Source organism: Thermobia domestica, chromosome 12 (assembly GCF_964235325.1).
Source record: "Thermobia domestica chromosome 12, izTheDome1.hap1.1, whole genome shotgun sequence".
In the NCBI taxonomy this organism is placed as follows: Eukaryota; Metazoa; Arthropoda; class Insecta; order Zygentoma; family Lepismatidae; genus Thermobia; species Thermobia domestica.
The window spans coordinates 161,492,746-161,508,487 of NC_137465.1; the positions used below are offsets into that span (position 1 = coordinate 161,492,746).

General features: G+C 36.3%; 1 protein-coding gene across 2 annotated transcripts in view; it reads right to left on the reverse strand.

Moving 5' to 3' along the window:
• LOC145666799 (facilitated trehalose transporter Tret1-like) overlaps positions 1–15,742 on the reverse strand; it is a 113,930-nt gene that overhangs the window by 46,956 nt on the left and 51,232 nt on the right. The window contains exon 1 of one of the 2 annotated variants that reach the window (XM_081734358.1): positions 11,157–11,503. The exons of the other annotated variant lie outside the window; for it this stretch is intronic. The gene's annotated coding sequence lies outside the window, so the exon portion shown is untranslated. Of the gene's footprint in view, positions 1–11,156; positions 11,504–15,742 lie in introns of those variants that run through there. 2 annotated transcript variants of the gene reach the window in all.

Here is a 15,742-nt window from a genome sequence, read left to right on the forward strand (position 1 = left end):
AAATAATAAGCTGTTCCGAAGTTGTTTATAGGACAAGATAATAATAATAATATTATACAATTGTAATAGAAAAAATGGAAACAACAAAATTCCAAAAACAAGAAACGAAACAAAAATACACAGCGCCTTGTCACTCACTCTCTTCATCTAACCCGCTGGCCGGCCGACATTATCGGTGGCGTGTGCATCCAGTCATAAGAAAACATTGCCCCCGACAAAATCGGTGTCGGCGATACCGCCGACAGTATCGGGGGCTTGGCCGACAGCATCTGCGTGTCGGAGGATCGGCCGATAATATCGGTGGCGTGTGCAAGCTACGATTTGAATACATTGAAGTCGATTTCACCGCCGACATTATCGGTGGTCCCACCGATATTATCGTTGCCGTGTGCAAACGCACTTACTGTAAGGTTAAAAAAATTTTAGTTTACGATATCCGCTACCACTTCGCCTCTGCTACCTACGAAAGCACCGCCGCACGGGTCCATGAGCTTCGCCTGTTCTGAACCAGAACAGTTACAAATCTTGCTTGTGACCATCCAGTACAGGTTTGTGCGTGCTTTCTACGTGGATAATCGCTTTTATGCCATTTCAGTGTGTAGATATTATCAATCTGTAGGCAATGATTGGGCGTGCGCCACGAAAATATCACTGTAGGATGATTATGATATTTGAAAGTACGAAAACTGATTTAAAATAATTCTTTTTTTGAATTTTACATCTCGTAAAACTGCACAATTCAGAGTTCACTAAATAGTTTTTTTTTTTTTAAAAAAAAAAGAAATAAGTCTCATTCATCATAACCTGGGTGTTGCATAAGAATGCAAGTTTCGAAATTTCCAGTTCAATTAAATCAGCACTATACTATAAAATATTGAACTGAAATGTAGCAGAGTTTTCTTTGTATACTTCGGGAGTTCCTTATCTTTACTAACCATAAGGATGGATTTCATAAATTGGTAGGAAACTTAGGGAGAAAAAAAAAAAACTTGAAGTATATCATTAACAGTCATACTGGCTATATTAGTTGGTTAATATCACTGTTTCACAGTATCCTTAGTTCTACGTAACTTACCAAAAATAGTTTCGATCAATTAAGAATCTAACTTCCGAAAAGAAGGAACGAAAAAACCATAGAATTTGAGTAAACTGTAACAGATTTCGTCTACGTTGAATAACGCTAAAACAAAGAGCTGCAGCTTTTTAATTCAATTCAGTTATAAATTATTTCCTCTGAAGGCACAGAAAGAACTGACGAATAGTCAGCACATATCACTCAATAACTGTAGTATTATAAGGTATTCAAGTGATTCAAACAGGAGAGTCATTTCAGATTTTGCTTGGTGGGGGGCAAGACCCCTTGATGTAAGTAAAATTGTGTTTTTCACTAATTTACTACTACTCTATTGATAAAATCTATATAAACCTCAAACTTAGGGGAGGCAATTGCCCCCTGCCCCCTAAGTGAAGTTCCTGGATTCAAACCCAGTGATCCTTTAGCCTAATCGGCATAACCGTGGGACGTAAAACTCAAAAAACTCAAACCCAGTGATACTGTAAATGAGCTGTATGTAAAATACAAGCTCGCCCTAAATGTTTTCATAAAAAGAAAAACAATTGAATAAAGCAACAATAGTATGCATAAAAGATTTCTGGTAAGTAAAAACATATTTTTTATGTGGCAGAGAGATGTGTAATGACATTCCTAATGCATGGTCATATAAATTATTCAGTATTAATATTAAAGTTAAAATTTCCCGCAGGAACTATTTGGTTAAAATTAGGGACGTTTTAACTTAGTTGCATAGGGACTAAGCCAAAATATTGTTGGCATAACTGACCTACCGCAGTAAAGTTTGGAATCAACGCAAGGGAACTGCTCTAAGCTTGCTCATCTCGCCAAGTCTCGACTTTTAAATGTGAACACAATATGGTGAGTTCAATTACAAATTGCTACTACTGGTTGTGGATATGCATTAAGGAATGGGAGACTACTTTAAATGCACGGTCATACGCAAACGACTTCTCTAGAACAATTCTTTCCACGCGACGTGCTGCGAGATTTCGATATTATTTGCAGATACCTACTTCCAGTGGCGTATTTAGGATTGTATTTCGGAAGAGGCTATACATAACACTTGAATAAGCACTTTTATTTTTCCTTTTCGGTGCCGACAAATTTTAATGAAGTTATGCATATAACAAATTGAAAAAGACCAGAAAGCATGGCGGACAGTGTGTTGGACAGTATAAATGGGTCCCATATGTCAGGTAATTTTACAGTTAATACTAAATGTGGTAAATGTAAAAGAGTATTGAAAAACGGCATAAAGTGTGAAAGATGCAAGGAGTTCTTTCATTTTGGCAAGTGCAGTGCAGTTGACAAAAATTCCAATATTTTAAGCTGGTCTTGCATGTCGTGTAGTAGCTGTGAAAAAACAAATGACAATCAACTTAGTGAGGTATCAATTTCAGCTGAGTTTGTTTCAAATCTTCTTGAGGAACTACATTCATTACGTAAAGTTGTCGAACTCTTAGCGCAAGATATCCAGCAACTACAACGCCAAGATAAATATCAACAATTGGGTCAAGAATCGTTAAGTACAAGGCAAAATAGAAAGACCTGGAGCGACATCGTAAGAATTACGGCCGAAGTCCCAAATGCTACTAGTGAACCTAATAACAGCGCGAAGATACCATCTTTTTCCAGTTGGAAATCACAATATAGTGGAAATTCTAGCCCTCCGAAAATCATTTGTAGCCCTATCCACAACGCAAGTGCAAGAGCAAATTGCCAATGGAGTGTCAAAGCTGCAGAGAGACACGACACTGTGTGCAACTCAAATACTAAGGGTAAACTACTGGGTAATAAAGTATCAGGTCTACAATACGATTATAATATTGAAACAAAAAACAGATTCAGTGAGTTAAGTGGCCAGTGTGATAGTGTAAAGCAAGTTAGCCTAGGAAATAGGCCTATTCAAGTGCGACGTGTAGATCGTTTAAACCAGCAGGATCGCCCAAGATTTCCGTCACAGGATTCAAGCAGTAAGTCATGTTTTGGCGTTGAAAATGGAAACTCAATTTCAGTAAATCGGGTAAAAAAAGTGCAAGGGAAGGTGTTCATTGTAGGAGATAGTCACGGTCGTGGTCTTGCTTCCAGATTAATGCAGGAGTGTGATGATATGAACGTAGTAGGTATTGTTAAGCCTGGTGCAAAACTAAATAACGTTGTAAATTCATGTGTGGACCAGAAATCATTCTCAGATACTGATACTGTTGTACTTATAGGAGGCACTAATGATGTGTCAAAAAATGAGTCTGAAGATGCTGTCCGTGTTTTGAAGACTACACTCAGCACTCTTACTCATACAAATGTAATAGTAGTTAATCTGCCACACCGGCATGATCTATTGAAGAGTTCTTGTGTTAACTCAGAAGTACATAAAACAAATAGCATCTTTAGTAAAGTTTGTAGTCGATTTAAAAATGTACAGTTATTAGATGTAAGTAGTCTTCCACGAGAATTTCACACCCATCATGGTTTACATTTGAATAATCTAGGAAAGCGTCATGTATGTGAAAATTTAAGTAATATGATTAAGGCTCAGAACAGAAACAGGGATCCCATTCCTCTTACTTTCCCCCGTACAGGTCTTAGCAATGATAATACAGTATCGTTTGCAGCCGGACAAAATAACGTAAGAAATGTAACTTTTTTAGCACACCAGATGGAAAATCCGAATCCAAGATAGCTAATACAATAAGTATTTTTCATCAGAATGTACAAGGGATCCAGAATAAACTCGAATACTTTGATGTACTTTTAGCTGATGATTTGAAAGAATGTAAGGTTATTTGTCTTGGTGAACACTGGCTAAATGATACACTTATTAAGGAGGTCAATTTTGAAAACTTTAATCTTATCACTAAATTCTCTCGTGTTTCACACGAACGTGGAGGTGTATGCATATTTGTTCACAACAGTTTAAAAGCTTCTGAAATAGATATTACAAAATTTACCTGTGAATTTGACTTTGAAGCTGTAGCCATTAAATTACCAAGTGTTAACATTTGTATTATATGCATTTATAGGTCGCCATCCGGCATATTTACTGTTTTCTTAAAGAAACTCGAAAGTCTTTTGGACTTCATACGAAAAGACTTTGAAAAAATGATCATCTGTGGTGATATTAATGTAAATTGGATAGTGGAAGCAAAAAAGAAATCCGATCTACGAGATCTGCTGAATGTGTACAATCTCCAAGCGCTAGTGGATGTACCGACACGTCATAATAAAAGTGCGCTAGATCAGTTCATCATTAGTAAAAATCAATTTGCCTATAACCTTGAAGTATTTGATCCCGGTTTCTCTGATCATGATGCGATTATTTTAAAAATCACTTTAAACAATACCACTGTTCTTAAGTCTAAAGTATACACAGTTACAAAGAGAATTTTCTCCAGTCATAATATGGAATATCTAAATTTCTTGCTTTCTCACGAGTCTTGGAATGGCATATACAATACGTCTAACACTGAATATAAGTTTAAATACTTCTTTGAAACTTTCTTACATTACTTCAATATGGCGTTTCCAAAAGTTACTCGTAAAATCCGGACGTCGTCCACTAAATCGTGGTTAACTAAAGGCATTAAAATTTCTAAAAGTAACCTATTTAGATATAATAGATTACTCAAAATAAATACATCACTTCCTCATAGCTTTCGAAATTATATTTTTAAGTACAGGAAAATATACAGAAGAGTAATTAAAACAGCTAAATTACTATCAAATAGCTCCACAATACTTAATTCTACTAATAAAGCTAAAACTATGTGGAAAATCCTAAATGGTAGAACAAACAACAAAAAGAGCGACTTTGAGTATGTTAAAGTTGGGGACGAAATTATTAAAGAACCTAAGCGGATTGCAGATGCCTTCAATGATTATTTTCTAGATAGTGTACCATTACCTGACCCCATACAAGCGAGTTATGACGACTCGATGAAATTTCAAATGCATTCACATACGATCTTTTTAATTCCAGCAACAGTAGAGGAGTTACGGAAAATATTGAGTAAGATGTCTAATTCGGGATCTTCAGGTTTTGATGAAGTTCCAGTGACTGTTATTAAATTTTGTTTTCCTTTCATTGTAAATCATCTCTGTTATTTAGTTAACCTATCTCTTGAGAAAGGATGTTTTCCATCAGTGTTAAAAGTGGCAAAAGTAATTCCTCTCCATAAAAAGGGGAGTATGTATGATGTAAGAAATTATCGCCCAGTCTCCATTCTTTCCACGTTTTCAAAAATTTTTGAATATGTGATGAAGTCACGACTCTGCAATTTTTTGAAGTCATGTAACTTACTATCACCATCACAACATGGCTTCCAAAATAAGAAAAGTATTGAAACAGCCTTGTTTGATTACATGTCCAATATAGCTCTTGAATTAAAAAACAGTAAATATGTTGTTGGCCTATTCATCGACTTATCCAAAGCTTTTGATACAATTGATCATGCTATTCTTTTAAGCAAGTTGTATGCTTATGGTATTAGAGGAGTAGCTCACAACTGGTTTCTCTCTTATTTATCCAGTAGGCAACAAGCGGTACAAATATCAAAATTAGCTGCAGATGGGTTTCAAACAACTTGTTCGTCTTTATCAACTGTAGTCAGAGGTGTTCCTCAAGGTTCCATTTTGGGTCCTATTCTCTTCTTGATATATATAAATGACTTGTTAGAATTTATGCATCCAGCGAAATGTATTCTATATGCTGATGACATCAGTATGATAATATCAGGAAAATCAATAGAAGAAGTTGAGAGGAAATCTGACATTTTTACGGACAAATTAGTAAAATGGATAACAGCGAATAGGTTAATTATTAATCATGATAAATCGATCCTCTTACATTTTCATTTTCCAGGAAAACCGCGTATATCACCTAGAATAAAAATATCTTCTAACTTACTCCAATATTCTTGCATAACAAAGCTTTTAGGTGTAATCATAAGTGATGATCTTTCATGGTCTGCTCATATCTCCACTTTAAACAAGAAACTAAGTAGCGTGTGTTTTGCCTTATACAAACTTCAAGGTACTGTATCGAGAGAAGCACTTCTTAGCTTTTACTACGCCAAGTTTAATTCATTAATTAACTTCGGCATAATACACTGGGGATCTGCTGAAAATAGTTTAAGCACTTTCCGATTGCAAAAGAAAGCGATTAGAATAATTTTTGGGTTACCCACAAAATCGTCATGTAAAAAGGTTTTCATAGAAGCAAAAATTTTAACACTCCCCAGCTTATACATCTATAAATCTATTCTTTTTACTGTGAAAAACAAGCATCTTTTTATCTTTAATAAAAATGTTCATAGCCATAATACAAGACAAGGTAGTGACATATTTGTGATGCATCAAAAATATGCTAATATAAGCAAAACCGTGTACATGAATTGTGTCAGATTGTATAATAAACTTCCTCTGTACTTGAAAAATATGACCAATGTTTCCATTCTTGGTAAGACTTTATATAATCTACTCACTGAAAAGTGCTATTACACAATTAAAGAATATTTAAATGACTCATTAATCGAAGAGTTGGAAACAGATACTTACCCGTGAGTACATGCCTGGTGTGGTAGAAACAGTTACCTAATTATGTGCTTTTGTATTTTTAGAAAGATTGCATGATGTATACTTCTGGTACTTGATAATATTGTATGTTTTTTTCTTTCTTTCTGACAACTGTAATGCTTACATGAGAATTTCTCATGCTTTGTAAGCTAATGAAACAGGCAAATAAATGAAATGAAATGAAATGAAATGAAATGGGAGACTACTTTAAATGCACGGTCATACGCAAACGACTTCTCTAGAACAATTCTTTCCACGCGACGTGCTGCGAGATTTCGATATTATTTGCAGATACCTACTTCCAGTGGCGTATTTAGGATTGTATTTCGGAAGAGGCTATACATAACACTTGAATAAGCACTTTTATTTTTCCTTTTCGGTGCCGACAAATTTTAATGAAGTTATGCATATAACAAATTGATTTCGGGGGAGATAGCCTGATAGCCACCCCTCTAAATACGCCACTGCCTACTTGCTACATACTTAGACGCCGGGATGATAAAATCTCCATTTCCACGGAATAAAATATAGGGATCCCTATTATAGGTGTTCAATTCCAATGTCTGCGAATTCTAAAACTTAAAAAAGAAAATGAAAAGAAGAGCGAGTTCAACTGCCTATACACGAACTACTTCCTTTATTAAATTTCTATATTGAAACTGTTGTGTACTACTATCGGCAACGCCAATGAAAAATATTTTAAAAGAAAGAAGAAAAAAAACTTAGTTGGACCAACACTATACTTTTTTTTTTTTTTTTTTTTTTGTTTACTTATTTAACATACTATGCATTCAATCAGTCTCGTATCAGATTTCAAATTCAAAGACTCTGGAAAGGAGAATGAATAAACCCATAGACTCAATATGATTCCAGCAAGTCGCACTTTATGATCGACTAAATTTTGCAAGTTATTGAGGATAGTCTTAAGCCTTCTCTTCCGCCTTATCATCCCAGCAATTAATTAATTTCATTATTGATCTATAATTAAGTATGTGTTAATTTACGTAGTACATAATTAGGCTATAAATGTATACAAAATCGATGTAAAATGATAAAATGGAATGATCAATTAGTATATTTATCGGCAGAGGCGCACACATAGGGGAGGATCCACTGAGGCTAGACCCCTATTAAAAAAAAAAAAAAAAAACTTCCTAACATATATTTCTGCACTTTCTCAATAAAACTTGTTTAACAGGGAAATGATTGATGTATTATAATAATTTGATCTTACAACCTAGCTCTAACATTTTTTTATTATTCTTTTTATGAAAATATAGGTGGAAGTATTATATAGTATAATCATTCATAGTATTTTTGGGTGCAGAATAATACCCATTCAATACTAAAATAAAGAAAACTGCGTGACAAACATCTTGGCATTTGAAGGAAGCGCTTCAAGTTCCCTTTAAATGCTGCTGCTAGCAAATGAGAGGCCAGCGGTATTGCCACATTTATTTTGCACAAATCCACGTCTATTCCCTCTCACCTGATTGCGCTGTAGTTTGTCTGCTTAGCCATTGCCAGACCCCTTTACCACTTGGCAACGTCGCGTCAGAGCTTGCGTTTTATTCGTTTAGCTGAAATGCCAAGATGTTTGTCACAGGCTTTAGATAGACATAGCACCTCGTAGTATTGGACCACGCCCAACAACAATTTCTAGGTGCGCGCCTGGTGACCGGATATCTTTCGATACTTCAATTTTAATGAAGTAGTTGTTATTAACCTAAAGAGCAAAGAAACTTTCACTGGACATTCAAGGGATAAATGTGTTGGGATGTCTAGTGACAAAAGATGTTCCGTGAACACCCTATGGAAATCCTGTGAAAGTCATATCCCACTGAAACACAAGGAAAATCATAATACTTCCATATGGTAAATTTTCTAATGCTGGCCCGGTTATCCTAGGATACGTATGAGATCAGTGCCATATTGTGATATGTGATTGTAATATTTCAACACTTTAATTGGGTATCTGTTTGTTGTGTTGGTAAATAAATGTGGGAAGTGGGGTTGCCAGATTTTTTCCCTAAATTTTCAAGTTTTCTGGCACGTTTTACGTTATAAATTTCTATCTTCCCCGTAAAACAATTTTTTCCTCTTTCTTCTATTTTTAGTAAATAAAGAATGATAGTCATCCACATTTTTAAAGTAGTTTTATAAGTTAGTGTTTTTTTTTTAAATCTTTTTTCTTAATAGAGGAATATTTCTCTTACACTTTTAACAACGCAACCAAACAATGCAATATAGTATTTAGAGAGAAGATGCAACAGTTTGCGTGTTTATCTCCCATCTTACCGGCGTCTCAACGAATGTTTTAAGAATAGTTTAGTTTTTGCACCTTAGCCTTTGTCTGTAAACATCGTCTCGACTCGATCATATCGTAGTTTCGATCCACTGGGATATACTGACCCAGTTTCCAAATAAAATTACTCTATGTTACTACAGTACATGAAATCACGAGTGTTTTACATGTAAAGTCTTAATATTACATGTATTTTAAAAAAATCGTAAAAATCTCCCTTTTTTTCTCTCTCTAAAAAATCCGACAACGCTGGTGTGAACAAATGTTTGTAAACACACGGAAATATTATGAACACGTATTAAAAACTTTAAAATTCTCAAATTCGAACATATATTGCACTACTCTTAAAACATCAGTGGATATTTTGTTCATACGTATATTACACAGGTTGAGAGTTAAAGTGCGTATTCTCTAATTCCATCTGCGAACAACTTGAGTAAATTCAAACTATAATCTTCAGTTCAGTGGTTTTGTTATGTAGACTAATGAAAATCAATGGAAATGAATAATTTTAAAAAAAAAGAACTGAAAACTGAAGGAAACGTAAAAAAAAAAAAAAAAAATCCACAGAAAGAACGTTCACCATAAACACATAGCCCGATATTGAGTTGGGAACCTTTCATACTAGAAGTGAACACACTGGCCTAATACACTGTGCCTTATACCAGTGGGCCACGGTATCACGTGATCTTTTTATTGATAATAGTAATATAAACTATAATAGTGTAATACAAACTTTCTATGTAGTAGTGACTCAATGTAGTATTGAGCATTGTTGCTGCTGGAGGCGTTGACTGGTACAGTCTATCTCAAAATTAACTAATCATTGAATGCTTCATTTTTAAATTTTAATATTCCGCGACACACCCTATGGCAGTGGTTTCAGACGTTTCTGTCTGATGACGGACTTTACTGAATTCCCACGGCATCGATATACATTTACTTGATTTTTTAAATTAATAATAATAACAGGGTACAAAATTTCAATGTCAGATACACTCGCCAATCCAAAAATAATGGTCGTCAGTATCTCTCACATACAAATTATGAGAGGTCCCTTCCCCCAAACGGCCTTAGGTTTGACAAAGAAAGAGATTACATCAGCGCATAAAATTTCAAAACCAGACAGATTCAGGAGGGTGGGAAAGGAGGGGGCGAATTACAACGTTGTGAAGACTTCCATGTCCATTGTGATGACTTCACATTCCGTGTTTTCTTTCACTCAGTGACAATTATTTTCGTACGAAACAGAAACTGCGCAGCCCCGCGAGTTTAGGCAGAAACCATTCCTACTGAACACTGGTCGCTAACTCTAAATTTCTAGTCGCCAATGACGACCTCGCGGCCGGAAATTTTGCGCCCTGATAATAATATAAATTACAGTAGTGCAAGACTAAGTTTCTAAGAAATTGTGACTATGTACTACTGCTGCTGCCGCTCGACACGTTCACTGGTTCAGTCTGCCTTCAAATTCATTTTAATTATTAAATGCTTCAGGACTTTTAAATTCTAGAATGTCTCGACACCTTATGGAACCGTGCAGCACACTAGGTATCGCGACACACTGGTTGGAAATCACTGCCCTAAGTGACTGCACGACACATCAGTGTGTCATGACACCGCGTTTGGGAACCACTGCTTATAATACCCTTCTCCAGAAACAGTACCATGCCGTGGAGGGCACTGAAGTAAGGGGGGCGAAAAATTCGGGAGAAAAAAGAAAAAAAGAGCGGAAAAATTACTCGTAATATATGTATGGGAGGCGCTGATTTTCCATGTCCAGAAGCCAGTTTCATTGATTAAGATTTACGATTGTTCTTTTAGCATCCAGGTTATATTACACTAATGGTCCTACTGCTTAGCGTAAGATTCGAATGGTTGACTACTTAAGTTTTTATCCATACTAAAATCAAATCCTTTGCGCGCACAGAAAGCACGCACTCTGAATACTTAGTCACGAAAGAAGTTTTCTGTAAGAAAGTGTAGTTTCGTTTAAAGGAAACCTACTCTATTTTATGAACTCGCGTTAAAAAAAATCAGTCAATGTTCTGGTCAGCAACTGTTTCTGATATGCGGAGCAAGAAATAAAACACAGTTCTTCATCACATGAATCGCGAAAATACAAGTTTCCTTACATCAGGGGAGGGTTATTTATCGGCTGCTTGAAAATAAGTAATATATTTTAGAGGATTGTTAACTTCTTACCTTTCTGTAGATGTTGTCAGGAGGAAACTAAGTTGTCCGGGATTTCGTAAACACAGCGATTTAAACAACACTGGTCCTTTCGGCCAGAGAACAACGGAATTCTGCGATCCCTTCACAGAAGCGATTGATCTTCTAGCGGTCCTTATTTTGTATGATCGTACATGATACGTACGAATTACTACTTGTATACAAAATATTGTTGAATGGGGCCACCCCTCGTTCCAGCTAGCTTGATGCACTAGCGGCAAATATCTGAAAGCACACTGTATTCAAACAAGTGTACTCGGAAGGATATGTTGCCCCCAACGTCCTGTCTTCCCGAGTGACGTTTCGTGTCTCGTCATACAATACGTCATCATTGAATTACGAATGTCTGAACAGTCTGTGTGCAGGTAAAAAGCGACCACGGTCAAACTTTCCGCTGCTCTCATTGGACAGAAGCAGAACACACCTCCGAAGAGTAGATTTTTTTAAAATGTAAAACAAAAATTACATGACTGCATTCTTACTAGAGGAAAACAAGGAAAAGAAAAACAACACATTAAAAAAATAAATTAAAATATGCAAGAAAAAAACTGATGTGTTTCAAGCCATCTGAACACTACGAATTACCTGGAGGATCATTTTCTTTCTTTCATTTTACATCGTAGAAAATATATACTTTAGTTACAAAATTCCCATCCTTTTTGGAGTAACCAACACACGCACACACATACACACACAAAAAAAAGTAAACACAGCATAAAAGAACAACACGAGAAAATGTATCACGTCTGCCTCCGGGCCAATTTCAAAACATATTATTTCAGATACATCAAAACAAAAACAATCAGAACATTGCCTGGTGGGAATATTTGAAAGAACGGACATTTATATGCAGACATGAGAAAGGGTAGTATGGTGATTCAAATTTTCTCTTCCCCTTCCTTGGTTACAATTTAAGGGACCTCATACGAGTGCACGGGCGAATCAGTCCAAGAGACTCTTCACATTAAATATGTTTTCTCCTTGTATTTCATATCATATCGTTTAATTGCATGTAATACTGTATAACTATACACTCTAAAATTCTACAGTATTGTTGCTTTTTATATAGTATTAACATTAGCAGACCAAAACCATATTCACGAAGAAATTAAAAGTCGACTATAAGCATGGAATTCGTGTTATTATTCAGTTAAAAATCTTTTGTCATCGCGAATTCTGTCGAGGAATTTGAAGCTTAAAATATATAAAATTATAATAATGCCCGTTTTGCTCTATGGTTGCGAAACATGGTCGCTTACTCTGAGGAAAGAACATAGACTGAAAGTATTTGAGAACAAGATCCTTAGACGAATAGTCGAAAGGGAATGGGGAATGATGAAAGCTTCATAACGAAGAACTACATAACTTTTACCGTTTACCAAACATAGTTATGGTAATCAAATCTAGGAGGCTTAGGTGGGCAGGAGCCAGAGTGGAAAAAATAAGTACGAACATTTTCAAAGCCTTAACTGGAAGTCCAATGGGAAAACCATCGTTAGGAAGACCTAGACGTAAATGGGAGGACAATATTAAGATGGATCTCGTAGAAATAGGAATACAAAATAGAAACTGGATCCAGTTGGCTAAGGATAGAAGTCGCTTTTGTGAATGCGGCATTGAAGCTCCGGGTTACATAGGCCATAGAGTTTTAGTTAGTTTTTATTGTTGCGTTTACCAATCACTAGATCTGAAAAAATGAAATGAAATCTTTTAAGTTTTACGTCCCACGATTATGCCGGTTAGGCTAAAGGAGACGGTGATGATGAGTAATGAATGAAATGGTGGAATGAAGAAAGTGGGTGGAAACGGGAGAACCCCGAGAAAACCCACACACACGGTGTTTGTCTACCACAAAGTTCACTTGGCGGGGGCCGGGATCGAACCCGGAACCCCAAGCACCAGATGTGAACGCTCTACCGGCCCCATCACTAGATCTGATCGAGCTCAACGAACTGATATAGGTGAGTAAATCCTCATGCGCAATTTTTGGGAAAAACGATTTTTTTTTTAATCTAAAAATTAACGTTGTAAATAACCACGCCGCATATTGGGATTAAACTGACAACGAAGTATTGTGCGGTATATTCTCTCGTTAGAGATTTTATTGACACTGCCAAGAAGACAACAGACAGTATGGGTAATGTGATATAGCCCAAGATTATGACTGGGGCCGCGGTGGCTCAGTGGTGGAGCGTTCACCTCTGGTGCGTGGGGTCCCTGGTTCGATCCTAGCTCGAGCCAAGTGAACTTTGTGATGGACGAACACCGTGTCCATGGGTTTACTCGGGGTTCTCCCATCTCCTCCCACTTTATAAATTCTACCACTCCATTCATTTGTTATCATCTCCATTAACCTAGTCGGCATAACCGTGGAACGTAAAACTGAAAGATTTCATTTTCATTTTTTAAAACTATGATTAAAACTGAAAGTTTGGAATGAAATTAACTCCTTTAGTTTAACGTCCCACAATTATGTGCTTTATAGGCTAAAGGAGACAAATGATTAAGGCAAGTGAATGATAATGGAAGAATTGGTAGAATGAGAGTGTGAGAGGAAATGGGAATACTCTCGAGTCCACCACAAATTTACTTGGTCGGGGATCGAGCCACGGACCCCGCGTTCCAAAAGTAAGCGCTCTACCACTGAGCCACAGAATCAACACGTGATATCCATTATTGCAAAATAAAAAAAAAAAAGTAAATATGACATTGCGTTGATACAAACCCTTACAAGATGAGGCCCATGGACGTGTTATCGCAAATTCAGTAGTATTTGTAAAATCGAATATCGTAAATCAAAACGCAAAGCCTTTGCCTTGACGCAAACCGAACGAGTAAATTAAGCCTATTCAAGTGCCTGTCCCTGGAGCTTAACATGGTTTACCTAATAATTTACCTGATTTCAAGGGCGCCGACTTCTCTATAAATTTGGGAAGGGGGCATTCAGATGCAGAAGATATATATATATATATGAGGATTTTAAGACAAATTGCATTCAAATTATGCCATAAATACAATAGGGGGCCCGACGCCCTTGCCTGATTATCATCTTTTTGAAAATCCCGGAAATTCCCGAACTTTTCATTGTAGAGACAAGTGTTTCATATCATTCGAAAATCTGATCTATTCTCTAGATAATGATATACAAGTCATAAACCTAAAACAATTAGAGCTTCGGAAGTAAAAGTTCAAAATTTCCTTAAGGACCTCGAATTTTAAAGGGGTTAAATCCCGCATTTACATATTCATTACAGCAACGTTTCCCAATCTTTCTAATGTCACGGACCCCTTGTAGCAACTGTTAGTTCTCCGCTGCTCCCCGCATAAAATCAAAAATGATTTGTTTAAAAATAAAATAACATATATCATAAATATACAGTAATAAATTGCAACTTTTCAGCACGAAATGTCTCATTTATAATTATGCAACACTATTATAAGTGGAGGTATTGAAAAAATAAATACGGTCATGCTAGTTAGAGCTAATATATTTATTATTTACTTAACACCCACCTAATGCGATGGTTGATTGTTCTTCAAAAGTCAACTTCCGTATGTCTAGAAAGCTGGATAATTTCAGTCGTAATTTGGTCCCATTAAATTTGTTCCTGTATTTTTCACATGTGAGAAACGAGAAAATGAGTTTTGATTTTGAGTTTAACGTCCCTTTCAGCAGCTAGCTATATGAGACGGGATCTACTGATTAACGTGAAATCTGATTCACGTGAGCTCCCACCTGGAATCGAACCCGAACCAGGAAGGTGAGTACGTTAACCGCTTGGCTATGAAGGAGATCTGAGACGAGAAAATATCTCGCACAGATACGTAGTTCCAAAGATAGCACATGTTACAGGTAGCGCAGACAGCCCTTTTCGAAATTTCAGGATAAACATCCTAAGACTGGTGAGCAACATGATAAGGTAAAGTTTAATGTTCTGCGAACCCCCTTTTAATCTCTCGCGGACCCCCAGGAGTCCGCGGACCACAATGCCACTATACTGTTTTCCAGTACCGGCTTGTTCTCAATTCTAGAACGCCAAATCCAGTTTAGCATCCTGTATCATTTTGACCATTGAAGCTTTTCGATTCAACTATCACCACCACACGTGCTCTTCCGTTTCATGTTATGAAGGTCAACTTGTGGAAGGAGAAGCAAAAAACAAAAGAATAAAAAAAAGTCTGCAAATGCGCGTGCAGCTTTGCTCATCCCATAGTAGGTAAGTCGCTTGCAAAATTTTTGACATGCCGCAGAAACTATAGTCACGTGACATTTTTAACAAACTAAAAGTATTTACTAGTTTTCTTCCCTTGAATTGCAAGGAACACGTGCATCATTATGTGCTTCCTTAATTAATCCTTATAATAGCTATTAAAGAAGTCGCTTTATAAAGTGAATTTCATGGGATATTTTGTTTACTTGTTTGTTTTACTTTTCCTAACTTCAAAATGAATTATAGCGATCTTACTTTTGTTGGTTAATCCCGCAGAAGACATTTATATAGGGTGTTACAAAAATTTGTCGCTAATATTTTGGGAATAAATTCGGGTCTAGGTCAAAA